A 17,727-nucleotide genomic window follows, 5' to 3' on the forward strand; every position below is an offset into this window, starting at 1 on the left:
CCCCCTAAATATACAGATAAACAGTAACATTTTCTCTCTTCTCCACTTACAACAATTTTTTATACCTTTTATAATATAAAAACTATTCTCACATATTTTGATGGTTTAGATGAGAATGTTCTAACACAGAGGTGCTTCCACACCACATTTTCACTCCCACTTCTTGTGGTTTAGTGAAAGCAATGTTTTGTTCTTTTTGGTATTTTTTATTTAGATAAATTGATGTTTCGAAAAAAAGTATAAAAGTTCTGTTATTACGTGTGGTATTGGTGATTACCCCACATAAATTTGGTGTAAGCTTCTTATGAACGTAGATTGATCAAGCGGTACCTACGACTATAAAGTGATGCTTGAAAAAAATCTAAAAATTCTTATTAAGTTATAGTTGAAATGAAAAAAATAGAAGTGTATGAGAAGTGTGTTCTCTTTCATTTATCAACCACATATATATACACAGTGATATAGTCAAAATATAACTGAAAACTATGTAGTCAAAATATAACTGAAAACATAATAATTTAGGAGGAGAATTAAGAGGGAATATATCTGTATTTATAACACTCCCCCTCAGATATATATTATTATTTATTATACACAGTTAATAACATACTTCAGGATGATATTAAATAGATACTTCAGGACCTATATAATAAACCAATAATACTTGATCAGTTGTACTGCCTCGTTAAAAACCTTAATAAGAAAACTCATTGGGACAAAACTTAGTTAAGGGAAAAAGAGTACAGTGTGTATAATTCTCCCCCTGAATTCAACAAATATCTTTCAATCTACGGAGACCGATCTTGTGTGACAGTTGCTCGAAACTGTTTCTTGGTAAATATTTTGTAAATAGGTCAGCTAAATTTTCACTTGACTTGATTTGGCAAATATTAATTTCCCCTTCTTTCTGCAAGTCATATGTTGAGAAGAATTTTGGTGAAATGTGCTTTGTTCGATCACCATTGATGTAACCTTCTTTGATCTGAGCTATGCAAGCAGCATTGTCTTCATAAATAATTGCCGGCTCCTTCTTGATCTGTTCTAATCCACTTGCTTCTTGTATGTGAGTAATCATTGATCTCAACCACACGCATTCTCGACCAGCTTCATATAGTGCAATTAGTTCGGCATGATTTGATGACGTTGCTGTAAGTGTTTGCTTAGTTGACTTCCAAGAAATTGTTGTGCCACCATATGTGAATACATAACCTGTTTGAGATTTTGCTTTATGTGGATCTGATAAATATCCAGCATCAGCATACCCAACAAGCTGGGACTTTTGATCTTTCTGGTAGAAAAGACCTAAGTCTTGTGTCTCGCAAATATATCGGAATATGTGTTTTATTCCATTCCATTGTCTACGTGTTGGGTTTGAACTGTATCTCGCTAGTACATGTACCGAGAATGCAATATCAGGTCTCGTGTTATTTGCAAGATATATAAGAGCACTGATCGCACTTAAGTACGGTACTTCTGGACCAAGTACTTCTTCGCCTTCTTCTTGAGGGCGGTAAGGATCCTTTTGAGGATCTAGCGGTCGGACAACCATGGGTATGCTAATCGGATGAGCTTTGTCCATATTAAAACGTACTAACATCTTCTGGATGTAGTTTGACTGATGTATGAATGTACCGTTGCGCAAATGCTCGAACTGCAGGCTGAGACATAATTTTGCTGTGCCAAGGTCTTTCATCTCGAATTCTCCCTTTAATATATTAGCAGTTTTTTCTATCTCTTCAGGAGCTCCAATGATGTTTATATCATTCACATAGACTGCTATTATAGTGAATTTTGAGAGTGATCTTTTTATAAAAACACATGGACTGATTACATCAGACTTGTATCCTTCTTTTTCAAGATATTCACTGAGCCGATTATACCACATACGACCAGATTGTTTAAGACCATATAAAGATCTTTTTAGCTTTATAGCACACATGTCTCGAGTAATTGATTTTAATGCTTCTGGCATTTTTAATCCTTTAGGGATTTTCATGTAGATGTCATTTTCTAGTGTCCCGTACAAGTATGCAGTGACGACATCCATAAGTCTCATTTGAAGTCCTTCTGAGATTGCAAGGCCAATTAGAAATCTAAGGGTTATCGCATCCACTACAGGGGAATACGTTTCCTCATAATCAACTCCTGGGATTTGGGAAAACCCTTATGCTACAAGACTTGCCTTGTATCATACAATCTCATTCCTTTCATTTCTTTTTATAGCAAACACCCATTTATAACCTACTGGTTTAACGTCTATGGGTGTTCGGACTACAGGTCCGAAAACATTTCGCTTTTCAAGCGAACCTAACTCAGCCTTTATGGCCTCTTGCCATTTTGGCCAATCAACTATGTGCATGCACTCTTCCAGAGTTTTTGATATGTAATCATTTTCATTGATTACATATGCTGCTGTAACATATGCGAACATATCATTAACACGTGTTTCATTTCGGTTCCATATTGTACTATTTTGTATATAATTGATAGAGATCTCGTTTTCGTTTGGTACAAGTGCGTCTTCTGGATTTTCAATTTCCTCTGGAATTATATTTGTCTGTTCTGGGACATTTACCTCTTCTAGGGTTTCATTTACTAAATTTTCACCAACTGATTTATTCTGCTCTTTTCGTTTACGTGTGTTTTTATCTTTGGAACCTATTGGTCTCCCACGTTTTGTTTATATGGTAATCGCTTCTTGGATTACTTCAATTTGAGCAGGTGCATTTGATGCTGGTATATGTGACTTTGTCACCCTATTTGTGTCTGTGAATGCATCTGGTAATTCATTTGCAATTCTTTGCAAATGCATAATCTTTTGGACTTCAGATTCACATTAACCACTTCGGGGGTCGAGATTTGATAACGATGATGCATTCCATGTTAACTCTTGTGTTACCAGTCTTTCTTTAGTCTTATCTCCCCCTAAGACTGGGAATACTGTCTCATTAAACTGACAGTCAGCAAAGCGTGCTGTAAACATGTCACTCGTTAATGGTTCTAAATATTTAATAATAGAAGGGGAATTAAAACCAATGTAAACGCCCAGTCTTCTCTGTGGTCCCATTATGGTACGTTGTGGTGGCGATATCGGTACATATACCGCACAACCAAATATTTTGAGGTGGGACAGATTTGGTTCTCTTCCGGAGACCAATTCTAATGGGGAGCATTCATTGTCGGCAGTTGGTCTTAATCGGATTAGTGAAGCAACATGTAGAATAGCATGTCCCCATACAGAAGATGGCAATTTGCATCTCATCAGGAGAGGTCTACCGATTATTTGTAATCGTTTAATTAATGATTCAGCTAAACCATTTTGTGTATGGATGTTCAACCTTTATCCCAATCGACATACAATAATCGTTAAAAGCTTGGGATGTGAATTCTCCTGCATTATCCACTCGTATGGTTTTAATTGGATTTTCAGGGAAATGAGCTCTCAACTGTATGATTTGCGCTAATAGTCGGGCAAACGCTACATTTCGTGTAGCTAAAAGACTCACGTGTGACCATCGTGATGAGGCGTCAATTAAGACTAAGAAATAGCGGAATGGATCACAAGGGGGATGTATTGGCCCACAGATATCCCCTTGGATTCTTTCCAAAATGAGGGATTTTCTTGTGTCAACTTAGTTTGTGAGGCTCGAGTAATGAGTTTACCTAGAGAGCATACCGCACATGATAAATCTTGTGATAACAAGACTCTTAAATTTTTAAGAGGGTGTCCATTTGCACTTTTAATTATTCGCCTCATCATTATGTTACCAGGGTGACCTAGTCGGTCATGCCATATTTTGAATGTGTCTTTATCTAGTACCTTATGGTTACTCACCACCATGTATGATTCAATAGGAGTAATATTAGTACAATATAATCTAGAGGATAAAGATTTTAGCTTTTCTACAATGGTATCTTTGCCATTTTCATTTGAAGTAATTTGTAAGTATTCATTATTATTTTCGGATGTTGTTTTAAGGTGGTAACCATTTTGTCGAACACTTTTAAAACTAAGTAAATTTCGTCTTGATTTACTAGAGTATAATGCATCATTTATAATTAGTTTAGTAACCGATGGTAATATGATGCTTGCTCTTCCAGAGCATTCTATAAAATCACACACACCGGAAATAGTACCCACAAGTGTCTCTGCAGGAGACAACTCAGAGAAAAATTTCTTATGTTTTAGAATAGTGTTGGTGGTACCACTATCTACGAGACATTCATCACCAATGATAGCTTTATTGGAGCTTGTAAACTGTTAGTGCATTCCGTCTATTGACTTCGTCTTGTATCATGTAATAGGATAGGATAGGATAACCAGTGCCCGAGGTGCGAGAAACTGAGTTTAGTAGATACATGGTTGATTCCGCTCGAAAGTGCATATACCATTTCAAGCGAAATCAGAATTGCCTGATTCCGCTTGAAACTACTTTGGTCCATTTCGAGCGAAATCAACATTAAGCTAATTCCGCTTGAACTTGTTTTTGTTCATTTCGAATGGAATCCCACACTCTATATATAGGGGTTCCGTTCATTTGGAGCGGGATAATGGGCATAGTCATTGTATCGGTAACGAAGTGCTGCCGATTTGTCTCCAGGTGTCGTAAACATTATCAGAATCAATAATAGAGACATTTATAGTGTATCGAGCATCCGTTTCACTGATTCCACCTTTGATTCGGACAAACAACTCTTCTGAACGACTTATTCGGGTCTTACAGCGATCCTACATAAACATATTTCCTCTGGACGGGTGAATTTGTAGATGAAACAAGATCTCAAATGGAGGTGAAAAACAGCAGCCAAACTTGAAATATCTTTAATGAATTAGAATGGGTATAGAGCCAGGGTGTTGATAACGTGAAATGAAAAATGAGAAGTGTATGAGAAGTGTGTTCTCTTTCATTTATCAACCACACATATATACACAGTGATGTAGTCAAAATATAACTGAAAACTATGTAGTCAAAGTATAACTGAAAACATAACAACTTAGAAGAAGAATTAGGAGGGAATATATCTGTTGTAATTGTTGGTATAATCACTTGTACTAATTGTAGTTTGAAATTTAACATATTTGGTTTTTAATGAATCGTGTGGTTTAATTTCATACTTAATGGTATCTTTTGTATTATATATACTACTAGTGCTAATACCCGCGAACATCACGATTCTGACAAATGATATGTTTTAAAATTATTGTCAAAAAAAATTATACGTTTACAATGATGATAAAGAAATTGTACGAATAAAATTATTATGGAAATCTGAAGATCACGATGAAAATACAATGAAACAACGTACTATATATAAACAAAATGTTAATTAAAAATACAACTCTTGCAAAGACAGAACTTATATAATGAACTTAATAATATAACTCCTGCGAAGACTGGACTTCTATGGATCCATTACTCAACCTGTCTATTTAGCAACTTGTGTTCGGTTGAAACAGATAATTGTTGGATATAAGTTTTGATTTAAAAGAGTTAATGGTACCTGCAAATTTTATGAAGAAAGAAAAAAAATGGTAATGCACATCTTTGGGTTCATAAAATATTTTAAATAAAATAAAAATTATAAAAAATAAATGCATAACGCATTTATCATTTTTTATTTAAGGTTTATTGATTTTAATAATACTATATATTTAAAAAGCAAAAATTTAAATGGAATACACGTGCAACATATTTGAGGTAAAAAATTCAACCATGCACATTTCAATCACTTATGGCTTACAAACAAACAAACTTGGGCTCATTAATAGAATGGTATAAAAAATACTAATACAGTAATACTAACCAAATGTGACGATTGATCCATTAGACTGATCTCGCCAATTATCGCGCACTTGAACCATCAGACTATAAACACATTCTAAATGTCAAGAATTTAACCTTGTGACACCTGTGTCACTTCAACCATCAAACAAATGCCAAACCAATGAAATATTGTATTTCATACTTGGGATTTGTAAAAATATGTGTATCAATTGCACATATCAACTCTTGTTCGATTTTAAGCTTTAAATCACTTTCTGGAGGGTTATACGCGCTCTGATACGTAAAAATAGCCAGTTTAATCCAACGAACACTCCAGAATAGTGACATAGGCTTAACATACCTTAAATAACCTTTACATAACTTAGGAATAAGTTTTAAAGGCTTTGGTATGGCAAAAACAAGTTAATTCGCTTATAGGGACTAAACTTGACAAACTGCGAAAGTATGCCAATTCGTACTGTAACAGACATTCTGGAACATGGCCATAAGTTAAAGACACCTTAAATATCCTTTATATACCTTAGAAATAGGCTTTGAGGGGTTCGGTGTGCTAAAAACTTTTGGGTCATTCAGGGACTAAAAGTGTCAAAAAGTGCATAAGTTTGCATTCTCGCGCATAACTTACGTTCTGAATACATCCGGACATCCAAAAATTTATGTAAGCATCATAATATTATGCCTTAGTGTTTGGCATGAGAAAAATCCATTCGTCACGCAATTTGGATCGTTTTTCGCGCTTATGCGCATTCCGTCGTAATTAACCAAACATCGCGGTCGTACGAATAAACGAACCAACATCTGGCATATCTTTGAGCATGTTTCATGTCCTCAATGTTTAGGCATCATTTTAGGGGCTTAAAGATGGCTTAACGGGCCTTGAACGTGTCGGAAATGGCCTTAAACCATAACAGGGACCTAAACTGTCATTTTTGAAACTTGGCTTCTGATCAGAACCTCCAGGCGACCCGCATAAGCCTAGGGGAAACCTTTACGCGGGCCGCGTCAGCCCTGCAGATGCAGAAACTCGTTTTTCTTGCTGAAAATGGCCTTTCAAGCATCCAAGGGGCAATGCCTCTTTACAATCTCTGGGGTTGGGGTCACTTTTTGATACCACAACATTTTGACAAGTGTACGAATGAGATCGAGGCACGATATTCAAGAAATGATCCTAACGGTCTTGCTTTTCCTATAAATACCCCCCCTTTTGGTTAAAAACCCACAAAATCTGATCTAAAACTCTAAGTTGAGGCCTTTGCTTCATACCTGAGCTCCTGGATCGAGATTTGCTTTCGGGGACCCTTCGTAAGTGTTCTTTCGTTCTTTTATCGCTTTTCGAGTGATAAAGTCAAACTTTGTTTGACTCTCTGCGTTGACCAGCTTATGGTCAACACGAAGTTCGTTGGAACTTCATAACTTGAGCGTGATCACGATGGTTATAGTCCATAGTGACTATACCTACTGATTACCACGTTATCTAGGCTCAGTGACGAGTCGTAGTTTCGGCCAAAATGCGCATTCTTGCGTATTTTGTAACCAAACTACTCGTGGGTATCAAAACCGTTTGTTTTGATACCAAACCTGTTTTCTAAACTTAGTTAAGGATGTTCTAACATGCTTAGCTCGTCACTTTTAGTATAGTGCTTATATAGGGTCGTAAGGTAAGCGATCTAAACAATCGCTTATACTTTCGAACCCGACCCATATGGTCGATCATTAGGATCCGACCAAACACATTAGGTGACCATAGTTGTTTAGGGAATAACCTTCCGAGGTTATACCTTAAGGTCACGACGTTAGGCGTTCCAAACGCGTTTTACGCGAACGGCGCGTTAAGGTAGCATAAGCTACCTAAACGGGTCGTAATGGGTCGTAGGCACTTAGGTTAGGTTTCATTTTAGTATAAAGGCTTTGTTAAACCATATTACACGAGTCTCCATACTCGTTTGGTTTACGAACCCGCATACTATCCGATCCTCCGATTTAGGTCTGGTATATTAACATAGTTACCTATGTTAGGAGCCGTTTGATATCCGTGATCTCTAGCATTATTTGGTTGTTATACAAGAACTTCAAAGCAATCTCAGGTGAGTACATAGAACCCCCCTCTTTTACTGTTTTCCAAACTGTTTTGGGGTGGAACACATGTGCCTACTTGTTACTTTCATGCTTTCATATCATATGCTTGTTATGTTCAATAGTACATTTATAGTACACGATTTCATTACATTCTATGCTATGTATGCCCATTATGTGCGTACTTAGTACATTGTTTTACATTACATTTTATGCTATGTATGCCCATTGTGTGCGTACTTAGTACATTATTTTACATTACATTTTATGCTATGTATGCCCATTGTGTGCGTACTTAGTACATTATTTTACATTACATTTTATGATATGTATGCCCATTGTGTGCGTACTTAGTACATTATTTTACATTACATTTTATGCTATGTATGCCCACTGTGTGCATACTTAGTACAATTATTCATCACATGCTCACATTTTGGTATGACATTTGGTTTGTTCAAATGATACAATGTACATTCATTAACATTAGCTACGCCACTCGTTAGTAGGTAATGGTACCATAGGACTTGACAACTCCCATTCCTGAAATCTCGGGTTTGTTTGGATTGGAAGGAATGACCGAATTCGATAAACAATAACACATATAGGCCTTTAATTTGTTTAAAGGTCTATCACCACAGTCACAAAGGCTTGAATGTATGCATTTTCACAATACCGCATAAATGTTTGTATCAGTATAGCATGCAATTATTCCACAAAACATAACTTTGACTTAAACTATGTTTAATTCAATACCCTGTTTTTGTGCATTTTACCTATGGCCCAATTGATATATCTTCACATGCCATACATGATATTTTGGATACACATTACAATGATTTACATTAAACATAAACAATTTGACATTGATATACACATTTGGTGGTTTACATTAGACATGGACATTTTGATATGGTTTACACAATAACACTTGACAATTGATTTATACATGAACAATATACTTTGGTGGTTGGTTTGGGAAAATGATTTGAGTAACGTGGCGTATGTAATATGATACAAACATGGTGGATACGCCGCTGGTACTTCCTATATATAAGTGTTTGTATAATATTACATATCGTAGCGTTATCTAAATCATTTTAGTTTAGACATATTACGTTTTACACAAATAACATATTCTTCACAAGACATTATTTTTACAAACAACTTATCTTATACAAACTCATTTTTACTAGGTTATCCATTTAACCTTACATTTAATTATACATATCATCTGATCTTATCGTTTTCAAATTATTTACAAGACGAAGCAAATTACAAGGTTCATGACTAAACATTTTCTCAAACATAAGTCACGAATTCTATTTTCACCAAACCTATGTATCTCACAGGCATTTTTATGGTGACGTACCTACTTTCACATGTGTTTTCAGGAGCTGTCGCATAGGATGATGATTGTGATACTAGGGCGGACCTGTGCCTTAGAGACATAAAACGAAGATAGACTTAGTTTAATTATGTTATAAACTCTTTATTTCCTGTTTGAAGACAATGTAACACTTTTGTTTGATAAATAAAATATATCTTTGTATGCCATGGTTGTGAAACAAATAATTCTGTCTCAACACTCCCCGACGTTTCCGCCGCGGTTGCATGTTATACGCGGTCGGGGTGTGACAGAAGAGTTGGTATCAGAACCAATGGTTATAGGGAATTAGGTTATTAGTAATGCTTTGACCTAGACTATAACTTTCTAGGACCCTAACACAAGTTTTCTTGTGTTTAGTTTTAAAACAATACCGTCACTTATTCTTAGGTGACAACCACAATAAGAACATAAATTTCTATCCCGCTTTGAAAACTAATCATCTGTTCTAGGATGATTTATTATATGGTTTTGAACCCTTTAAGTTTTCAAAATCCCGTCAAAGTTGGTCTAAATAATGTAAACACGTGCAAACTGTAAGGGTGGGTGCCTGTACCTTGAGTTTTCTGTCTAAGGCTAGAGTGTTCGTACAAATCCACATAATCGGACCAGTCACTCTTACCTGGGAACTCTTGGGGTGAGTGTCCACTTATAGGCGAGCATCTCTTCGCGATACATTATTTTTGACCTATTTACTTTGATTAATCACCGGGGTCGTTTGTTGCTTTGTAGTAACAAACAAATGACCATTATCCTCGCTTTCATCAGATTTGTTTCATCTCATTCTTTTCGTCTAATTCTCTCACTCGTTTCCTCTCATGTTTCCTCTTTTAGAATGCCTCCTCGACGCGACAATCAGATGGCGAATGCCGAACTGGCGGAAATCATCGCGCAGCAAATGGCTGCTGCCTTCCCAAATCTTTATGCTCAAATGATTCAAGCCACCAACAACAACAATACTCCATGCAATTTCAAGAATTTTAACTCGGCTAACCCGCTCAAGTTTAGTGGTTCTGAGGGAGCAACTGGGCTTCTTCAATGGTTCGAGAGCATTGAGAATACTTTCCGTCACGTTCAGTGTCCTGAAAATCGCAAGGTCGAGTTTTCTTCGAGTGTGTTTCAGAAGAGGGCTCTTACGTGGTGGAACGGGGTTATGAGAGACCGCGGTGCTGAGGTTGCATTAGCACAGACTTGGGCCGAGCTTAGGGCTCTTAAGATGAAGGAATTATGTCCTCGTCATGAGCTAAGGGCTCTAGAAAGGGAATTTGATGATTTGAAGCAAGACAGTGGGGAACATCGAGCCTATACTGACCGCTATGAGGAATTGAGCTTGTTATGCCCTGCTATGGTTACGCCTCTGGATAAGGCGATTGAGAAATACATTGATGGTCTTCCTGACGTAGGTCAGGATATCGTTACTGGCAGCAACCCTACTACTGTCAGACAAGCCATTGAATTGGCTGCCACTCTGACTAAATCCCGTATCAGGAAGCGCAAGCTGTTTCGGAAGGGCGATTTAAGACCATCTGACAAGACTGCTCATGTGGAACCAAAGGAAGAAAATGCTGAGGTGTCCAAGAAGAAGAAGCGCAAAGCCTCTCAAAACTACGCTGTAACTGCTCAAGACAAACAGGTTGCACCAAACCAGCCAGCACAACCTCGCAAAAGACAAAACTATGTTGGTACCGCACCTTTGTGCAACAAGTGCAACCGTCATCATCCAGAGCAAGAGCAGTGTCACAAATGTAACCATTGTGGGCGGTTGGGACATTTGATCAATGTTTGTCGTTATGCAAATCAAGCTGCTGCAAACCCTGCTGCTGTTCAAGCACGGTTCCCTCCGGGGTCATGTTATAACTGTGGTGACCTTACCCACTACAGGAACAATTGCCCAAGACTTGTTAACATACCTCCAGCGCGTGGACGAGTGTTTAACATCAATGAGGCAAACATGAACAATGATGCAACATTGAACATTTAGTGTTTTGTATTTCCTTGGTTGTTATCTTTTGACACTTCAAGACAATTCGGTTGTTACATAAATAAAGAATTGTTGTTTTTATTTCTGCAAAATTTATGCGTTTATGTGAATGCTTGATGCAACCTTATGATGTCAACCCAAGGACAAGCTACTCGTGTGGTTCTGTCATTTTATGATCACTTGTGATCTTCCCAAGAACCTTAAACACTCGTTTCTTTTAAGAAACAAAGTCAAACTCTTATTGAGAATCCCTCTATCTTTAAAAAATCATTAAAGTGCCAAATGAAATCATGGATTGGATTCCTAGTGTGCTTTAAATATCCATACCTAAAGATAACAAAATAAAGAATCAAGTTAACTAAATTTGTGCTTATGTGTTTTCTTACATGTCTTGTGGTTGTATGTGATCCATCCAAATCCTCATAGAATCTTCCATATCTCATACGAGAGATTCATAATAGGATATCCAAAGATACTATCTTAAATCCTTAATGGACTTCAACATTACAGTTAAGTCCCTCGGGTTATAAAGTATTATTCTATAATTGGACCTCTTGAATGGTCTGGTTAAACAGATTGATTTTGAAAATCTGATTAGAAATATCATGTGATGATGTAACTAAAAAGATCCCTTAAGTGATCTATTTAAGGAGATCGTACGATGGTCTAGTTGAGAAGATCATGTGTTGGTCTAGTTAAAAAGATCGTTCGTTGATCTAATTAAAAGGATCCTTTGGTGGTCTAGTCGAGTCGCTTCATGTTTATTCAAGTGATTTTTTTTTCCTACACATTATGAAATGAACTGTGCGACTGTGCAAGGAATTACGTAATTATGGAAGCCTACATAATTATGGAATTCAATGCACAGAAACCACATGAAGCTTTGTCATGTGTTAAGACCTATAGTGACAAGAATAATGATACGGGAGAAGTCTTGGACCTTGACCAATGTCATTTATTCTCATACTCCCCAATTCTGATCTCAATCACACACCAAGTTTCCTATGATAAGTCTTCATAAGAAACGTTCTTCTGTCCGTAGTTCAAAATTCCATGTTTTACTATTACAAGGAATTCACTTTGAGGGTTAACAAATTCGCTAAGATTCCTAACATGGCCCAGAGTTTTACTTAAGGGTTCAATGGATCTATTAGAAGGCGAAACCGTCACAGCTGTCTTCACAAGTTTCCTCTAGAATTAAATTTCGGGTCGAAATTTCCTAAAGTAGGGGAGACTGTGACACCTGTGTCACTTCAACCATCAAACAAATGCCAAACCAATGAAATATTGTATTTCATACTTGGGATTTGTAAAAATATGTGTATCATTTGCACATATCAATTCTTGTTCGATTTTAAGCTTTAAATCGCTTTCTGGAGGGTAATACGCGCTCCGATGCGTAAAAATAACCAGTTTAATCCAACGAACACTCCAGAATAGTGACATAGGCTTAACATACCTTAAATAACCTTTACACAACTTAGGAATAAGTTTTAAAGGCTTTGGTATGGCAAAAACAAGTTAATTCGCTTACAGGGACTAAACTTGACAAACTGCGAAAGTATGCCAATTCGTACTGTAACAGACATTCTGGAACATGACCATAAGTTAAACACACCTTAAATATCCTTTATATAGCTTAGAAATAGGCTTTGAGGGGTTCGGTGTGCTAAAATAAACTTTTGGGTCATTCAGGGACTAAAAGTGTCAAAAAGTGCAAAAGTTTGCATTTTCGCGCATAACTTACGTTCTGAATACATCCGGGCATCCAAAAATTTATGTAAGCATCATAATATTATGCCTTAGTGTTTGGCATGATAAAAATCCATTCGTCACGCAATTTGGAAAGTTTTTCGCGCTTATGCGCATTCCGTCGTAATTAACCGAACATCGCGGTCGTACAACTAAACGAACCAACATCCGGCATATCTTTGAGCATGTTTCATGTCCTCAATGTTTAGGCATCATTTTAGGACCTTAAAGATGGCTTAACGGGCCTTGAACGTGTCGGAAATGGCCTTAAACCATAACAGGGACCTAAACTATCATTTTTGAAACTTGGCTTCTGATCAAAACCTCCAGGCGACCCGCGTAAGCCTAGGGGCAACCTTTACGCGGGCCGCGTCAGCCCTGCAGATGCAGAAACTCGTTTTTCTTGCTGAAAATGGCCTTTCAAGCATCCAAGGGGCAATGCCTCTTCACAATCTCTGGGGTTGGGGTCACTTTCTGATACCACAACATTTTGACAAGTGTACGAATGAGATCGAGGCACGATATTCAAGAAATGATCCTAATGGTTTTGCTTTTCCTATAAATACCCCCCTTTTGGTTAAAAACCCACAAAATCTGATCTAAAGCTCTAAGTTGAGGCCTTTGCTTCATACCTGAGCTCCTGGATCGAGATTTGCTTTCGGGGACCCTTCGTAAATGTTCTTTCGTTCTTTTATCGCTTTTCGAGTGATAAAGTCAAACTTTGTTTGACTCTCTGCGTTGACCAGCTTATGGTCAACACGAAGTTCGTTGGAACTTCATAACTTGAGCGTGATCACGATGGTTATAGTCCATAGTGACTATACCTACTGATTACCACGTTATCTAGGCTCAGTGACGAGTCGTAGTTTCGGCCAAAATGCGCATTCTTGCGTATTTTGTAACCAAACTACTCGTGGGTATCAAAACCGTTTGTTTTGATACCAAACCTGTTTTCTAAACTTAGTTAAGCATGTTCTAAGATGCTTAGCTCGTCACTTTTAGTATAGTGCTTATATAGGGTCGTAAGGTAAGCGATCTAAACAATCGCTTATACTTTCGAACCCGACCCATTTGGTCGATCATTAGGATCCGACCAAACACATTAGGTGACCATAGTTGTATAGGGAATAACCTTCCGAGATTATACCTTAAGGTCACGACGTTAGGCGTTCCAAACGCGTTTTACGCGAACGACGCGTTAAGGTAGCATAAGCTACCTAAACGGGTCGTAATGGGTCGTAAGCACTTAGGTTAGGTTTCATTTTAGTATAAAGGCTTTGTTAAACCATATTACACGAGACTCCATACTCATTTGGTTTACGAACCCGCATACTATCCGATCCTCCGATTTAGGTCCGGTATATTAACATAGTTACCTATATTAGGTGCCGTTTGATATCCGTGATCTCTAGCATTATTTGGTTGTTATACAAGAACTTCAAAGCAATCTCAGGTGAGTACATAGAACCCCCTCTTTTACTGTTTTCCAAACTGTTTTGGGGTGGAACACATGTGCCTACTTGTTACTTTCATGCTTTCATATCATATGCTTGTTATGTTCAATAGTACATTTATAGTACACGATTTCATTACATTCTATGCTATGTATGCCCATTGTGTGCGTACTTAGTACATTGTTTTACATTACATTTTATGCTATGTATGCCCATTGTGTGCGTACTTAGTACATTATTTTACATTACGTTTTATGCTATGTATGCCCATTGTGTGCGTACTTAGTACATTATTTTACATTACATTTTATGCTATGTATGCCCATTGTGTGCGTACTTAGTACATTATTTTACATTACATTTTATGCTTTGTATGCCCATTGTGTGCATACTTGGTATAATTATTCATCACATGCTCACATTTTGCTATGACATTTGGTTTGTTCAAATGATACAATGTACATTCATTAACATTAGCTACGCCACTCGTTAGTAGGTAATGGTACCATAGGACTTGACAACTCCCATTCCTGAAATCTCGGGTTTGTTTGGATTGGAAGGAATGACCGAATTCGATAAACAATAACACATATAGGCCTTTAATTTGTTTAAAGGTCTATCACCACAGTCACAAAGGCTTGAATGTATGCATTTTCACAATACCGCATAAATATTTGTATCAGTATAGGATGCAATTGTTCCACAAAACATAACTTTAACTTAAACTATGTTTAATTCAATACCATGTTTTTGTGCATTTTACCTATGGCCCAATTGATATATCTTCACATGCCATACATGATATTTTGGATACACATTACAATGATTTACATTAAACATAAACAATTTGACATTGATATACACATTTGGTGGTTTACATTAGACATGGACATTTTGATATGGTTTACACTATAACACTTGACAATTGATTTATACATGAACAATATACTTTGGTGGTTGGTTTGGGAAAATGATTTGAGTAACGTGGCGTATGTAATATGATACAAACATGGTGGATACGCCGCTGGTACTTCCTATATATAAGTGTTTGTATAATATTACATATCGTAGCGTTATCTAAATCATTTCCGTTTAGACATATTACGTTTTACACAAATAACATATTCTTCACAAGACATTATTTTTACAAACAACTTATCTTATACAAACTCATTTTTACTAGGTTATCCATTTAACCTTACATTTAATTATACATATCATCTGATCTTATCGTTTTTCAAATGATTTACAAGACAAAGCAAATTACAAGGTTCATGACTAAACATTTTCTCAAACATAAGTCATGAATTCTATTTTCACCAAACCTATGTATCTCACAGGCATTTTTATGCTGACTTACCTACTTTCACATGTGTTTTCAGGAGCTGTCGCATAGGATGATGATTGTGATACTAGGGCGGACCTGTGCCTTAGAGACATAAAACGAAGATAGACTTAGTTTAATTATGTTATAAACTCTTTATTTCCTGTTTGAAGACAATGTAACACTTTTGTTTGATAAATAAAATATATCTTTGTATGGCATGGTTGTGAAACAAATAATTCTGTCTCAACACTCCCCGACGTTTCCGCCGCGGTTGCATGTTATACGCGGTCGGGGTGTGACAAACCTACTTTTGGCTTGCCTATTCAAACCCATTGTCTCTACTTGCATATTCCAACCCATTGTTGGCTTGGCTCTATTTGATTTGAAATGAACTTATTCATCTACTCACCATTTCCAAGTGATAGAGTATCAGCTTGGGATGGATTTATGATGGTGCAAAACTGCTTGACCACAAACGGGCCCCCTAGATTTGAAACACCCCTATAGAAAAATAGAATATGATGTACTGAATCATGCTTGAAAACAATGCTAATAGTTTAACAAAAAGGCGGTTAGCTGGTTTAACAAAACATGTCAACTATTTAATACAAAATTTAAACCTTTTTTTAACAAAATGTGTTTTTAGTCGACTCAAGTCGTCCAAAAAAATGCTTAGGCCGCCCATTTTAATACCTGAAAATTATATAGATAGCAATCAAAAGTGTAGCGACTAACCCTTATGACAGGAACAAAGAGTCTTTTATCGGTATGTGTAGCAACGTTGATGTGCACTTCATGAAACCTATGAAATCAACCATAGCACACATGATGTCATGAAAATGCATGTTGAGTTACTGTATAGTAATTTATATAAACTAACATGAGTTGACTTTCGGAAGTCAATGGGTCAACAAATAAATAGTCTCCCATACAATAACTGTTAGTGCATTCCGTCTATTGACTTCGTCTTGTATCATGTAATAGGATAGGATAGGATAACCAGTGCCCGAGGTGCGAGAAACTGAGTTTAGTAGATATATGGCTGATTCCGCTCGAAAGTGCATATAACCATTTCAAGCGAAATCAGAATTGCCTGATTCTGCTTGAAACTACTTTGGTCCATTTCGAGCAAAATCAACATTAAGCTAATTCCGCTTGAACTTGTTTTTGTTCATTTCGAGCGGAATCTCACACTCTATATATAGGGTTCCGTTCATTTGGAGTGGGATAACGGGCATAGTCATTGTATCGGTAACGAAGTGCTGCCGATTTGTCTCCAGGTGTTGTAAACATTATCAGAATCAATAATAGAGACATTTATAGTGTATCGAGCATCCGTTTCACTGATTCTGCCTTTGATTCGGACAAACAACTCTTCTGAACGACTTATTCGGGTCTTACAGCGATCCTACAAGTGGTATCAGAGCACAGGAAGAAGAGTTTAACTTGATATCATCAGTTTTCTGACTTCTACATCTTCTTTTTCAAACTGGACAAGATTTTGTGGTCAAAATGGAATGAATTTTTCACCGAACGTGCATAATAGTGTATTAACAAAGCCTTGAGAGTTTGAGACCAAAATTCGGACTAAAAATGACTAAAACAGGCCTAAAACCAGATTCCGCTCGAATGAACATTTTTAATTCCGCTTGAAGCATTCAGTTAATTCCGCTCAAAACAGCTATTCCGCTTGGAATTTGGGTCTAATTCCGCTCGAGACAGTGATTTCGCTCGAAATACAGATCTGATTCCGCTCGAATTGTCATTCAACTGATTTCGCTACAACTGGTCGATACTTGATTCCGCTTGAGAAGTGATTCTGATTTCGCTCCAAAAGATCAATTTCTGATTCCGCTTGAAGTGGGAAATCAAGTGATTTCGCTTGAAAATTAGTTCTGATTTCGCTCCAAATTACTATCTTAGAGATTCCGCTTGAGAACAGAATCCTGATTTCGCTCGAAATGCTA

The 17,727-nt window shown here is 36.9% G+C and overlaps 1 long non-coding RNA gene across 1 annotated transcript in view; it reads right to left on the minus strand.

The window, feature by feature from the left end:
• Positions 1-5,680: 5,680 nt before the first annotated feature.
• The window catches only part of LOC110938758, a 73,937-nt gene continuing 61,890 nt past the window's right edge, over positions 5,681-17,727 (minus strand). Inside the window, exons 2-4 of the long non-coding RNA XR_002591659.2 lie at positions 16,496-16,562; positions 16,065-16,261; positions 5,681-5,900 (exon numbers count right to left, since the gene is read on the minus strand). This is a non-coding gene — a long non-coding RNA (uncharacterized LOC110938758). The remainder of the gene's footprint in view (positions 5,901-16,064; positions 16,262-16,495; positions 16,563-17,727) is intronic.

The sequence above is a fragment of the Helianthus annuus genome, chromosome 5 (assembly GCF_002127325.2).
Source record: "Helianthus annuus cultivar XRQ/B chromosome 5, HanXRQr2.0-SUNRISE, whole genome shotgun sequence".
Classification (NCBI taxonomy): domain Eukaryota; kingdom Viridiplantae; phylum Streptophyta; class Magnoliopsida; order Asterales; family Asteraceae; genus Helianthus; species Helianthus annuus.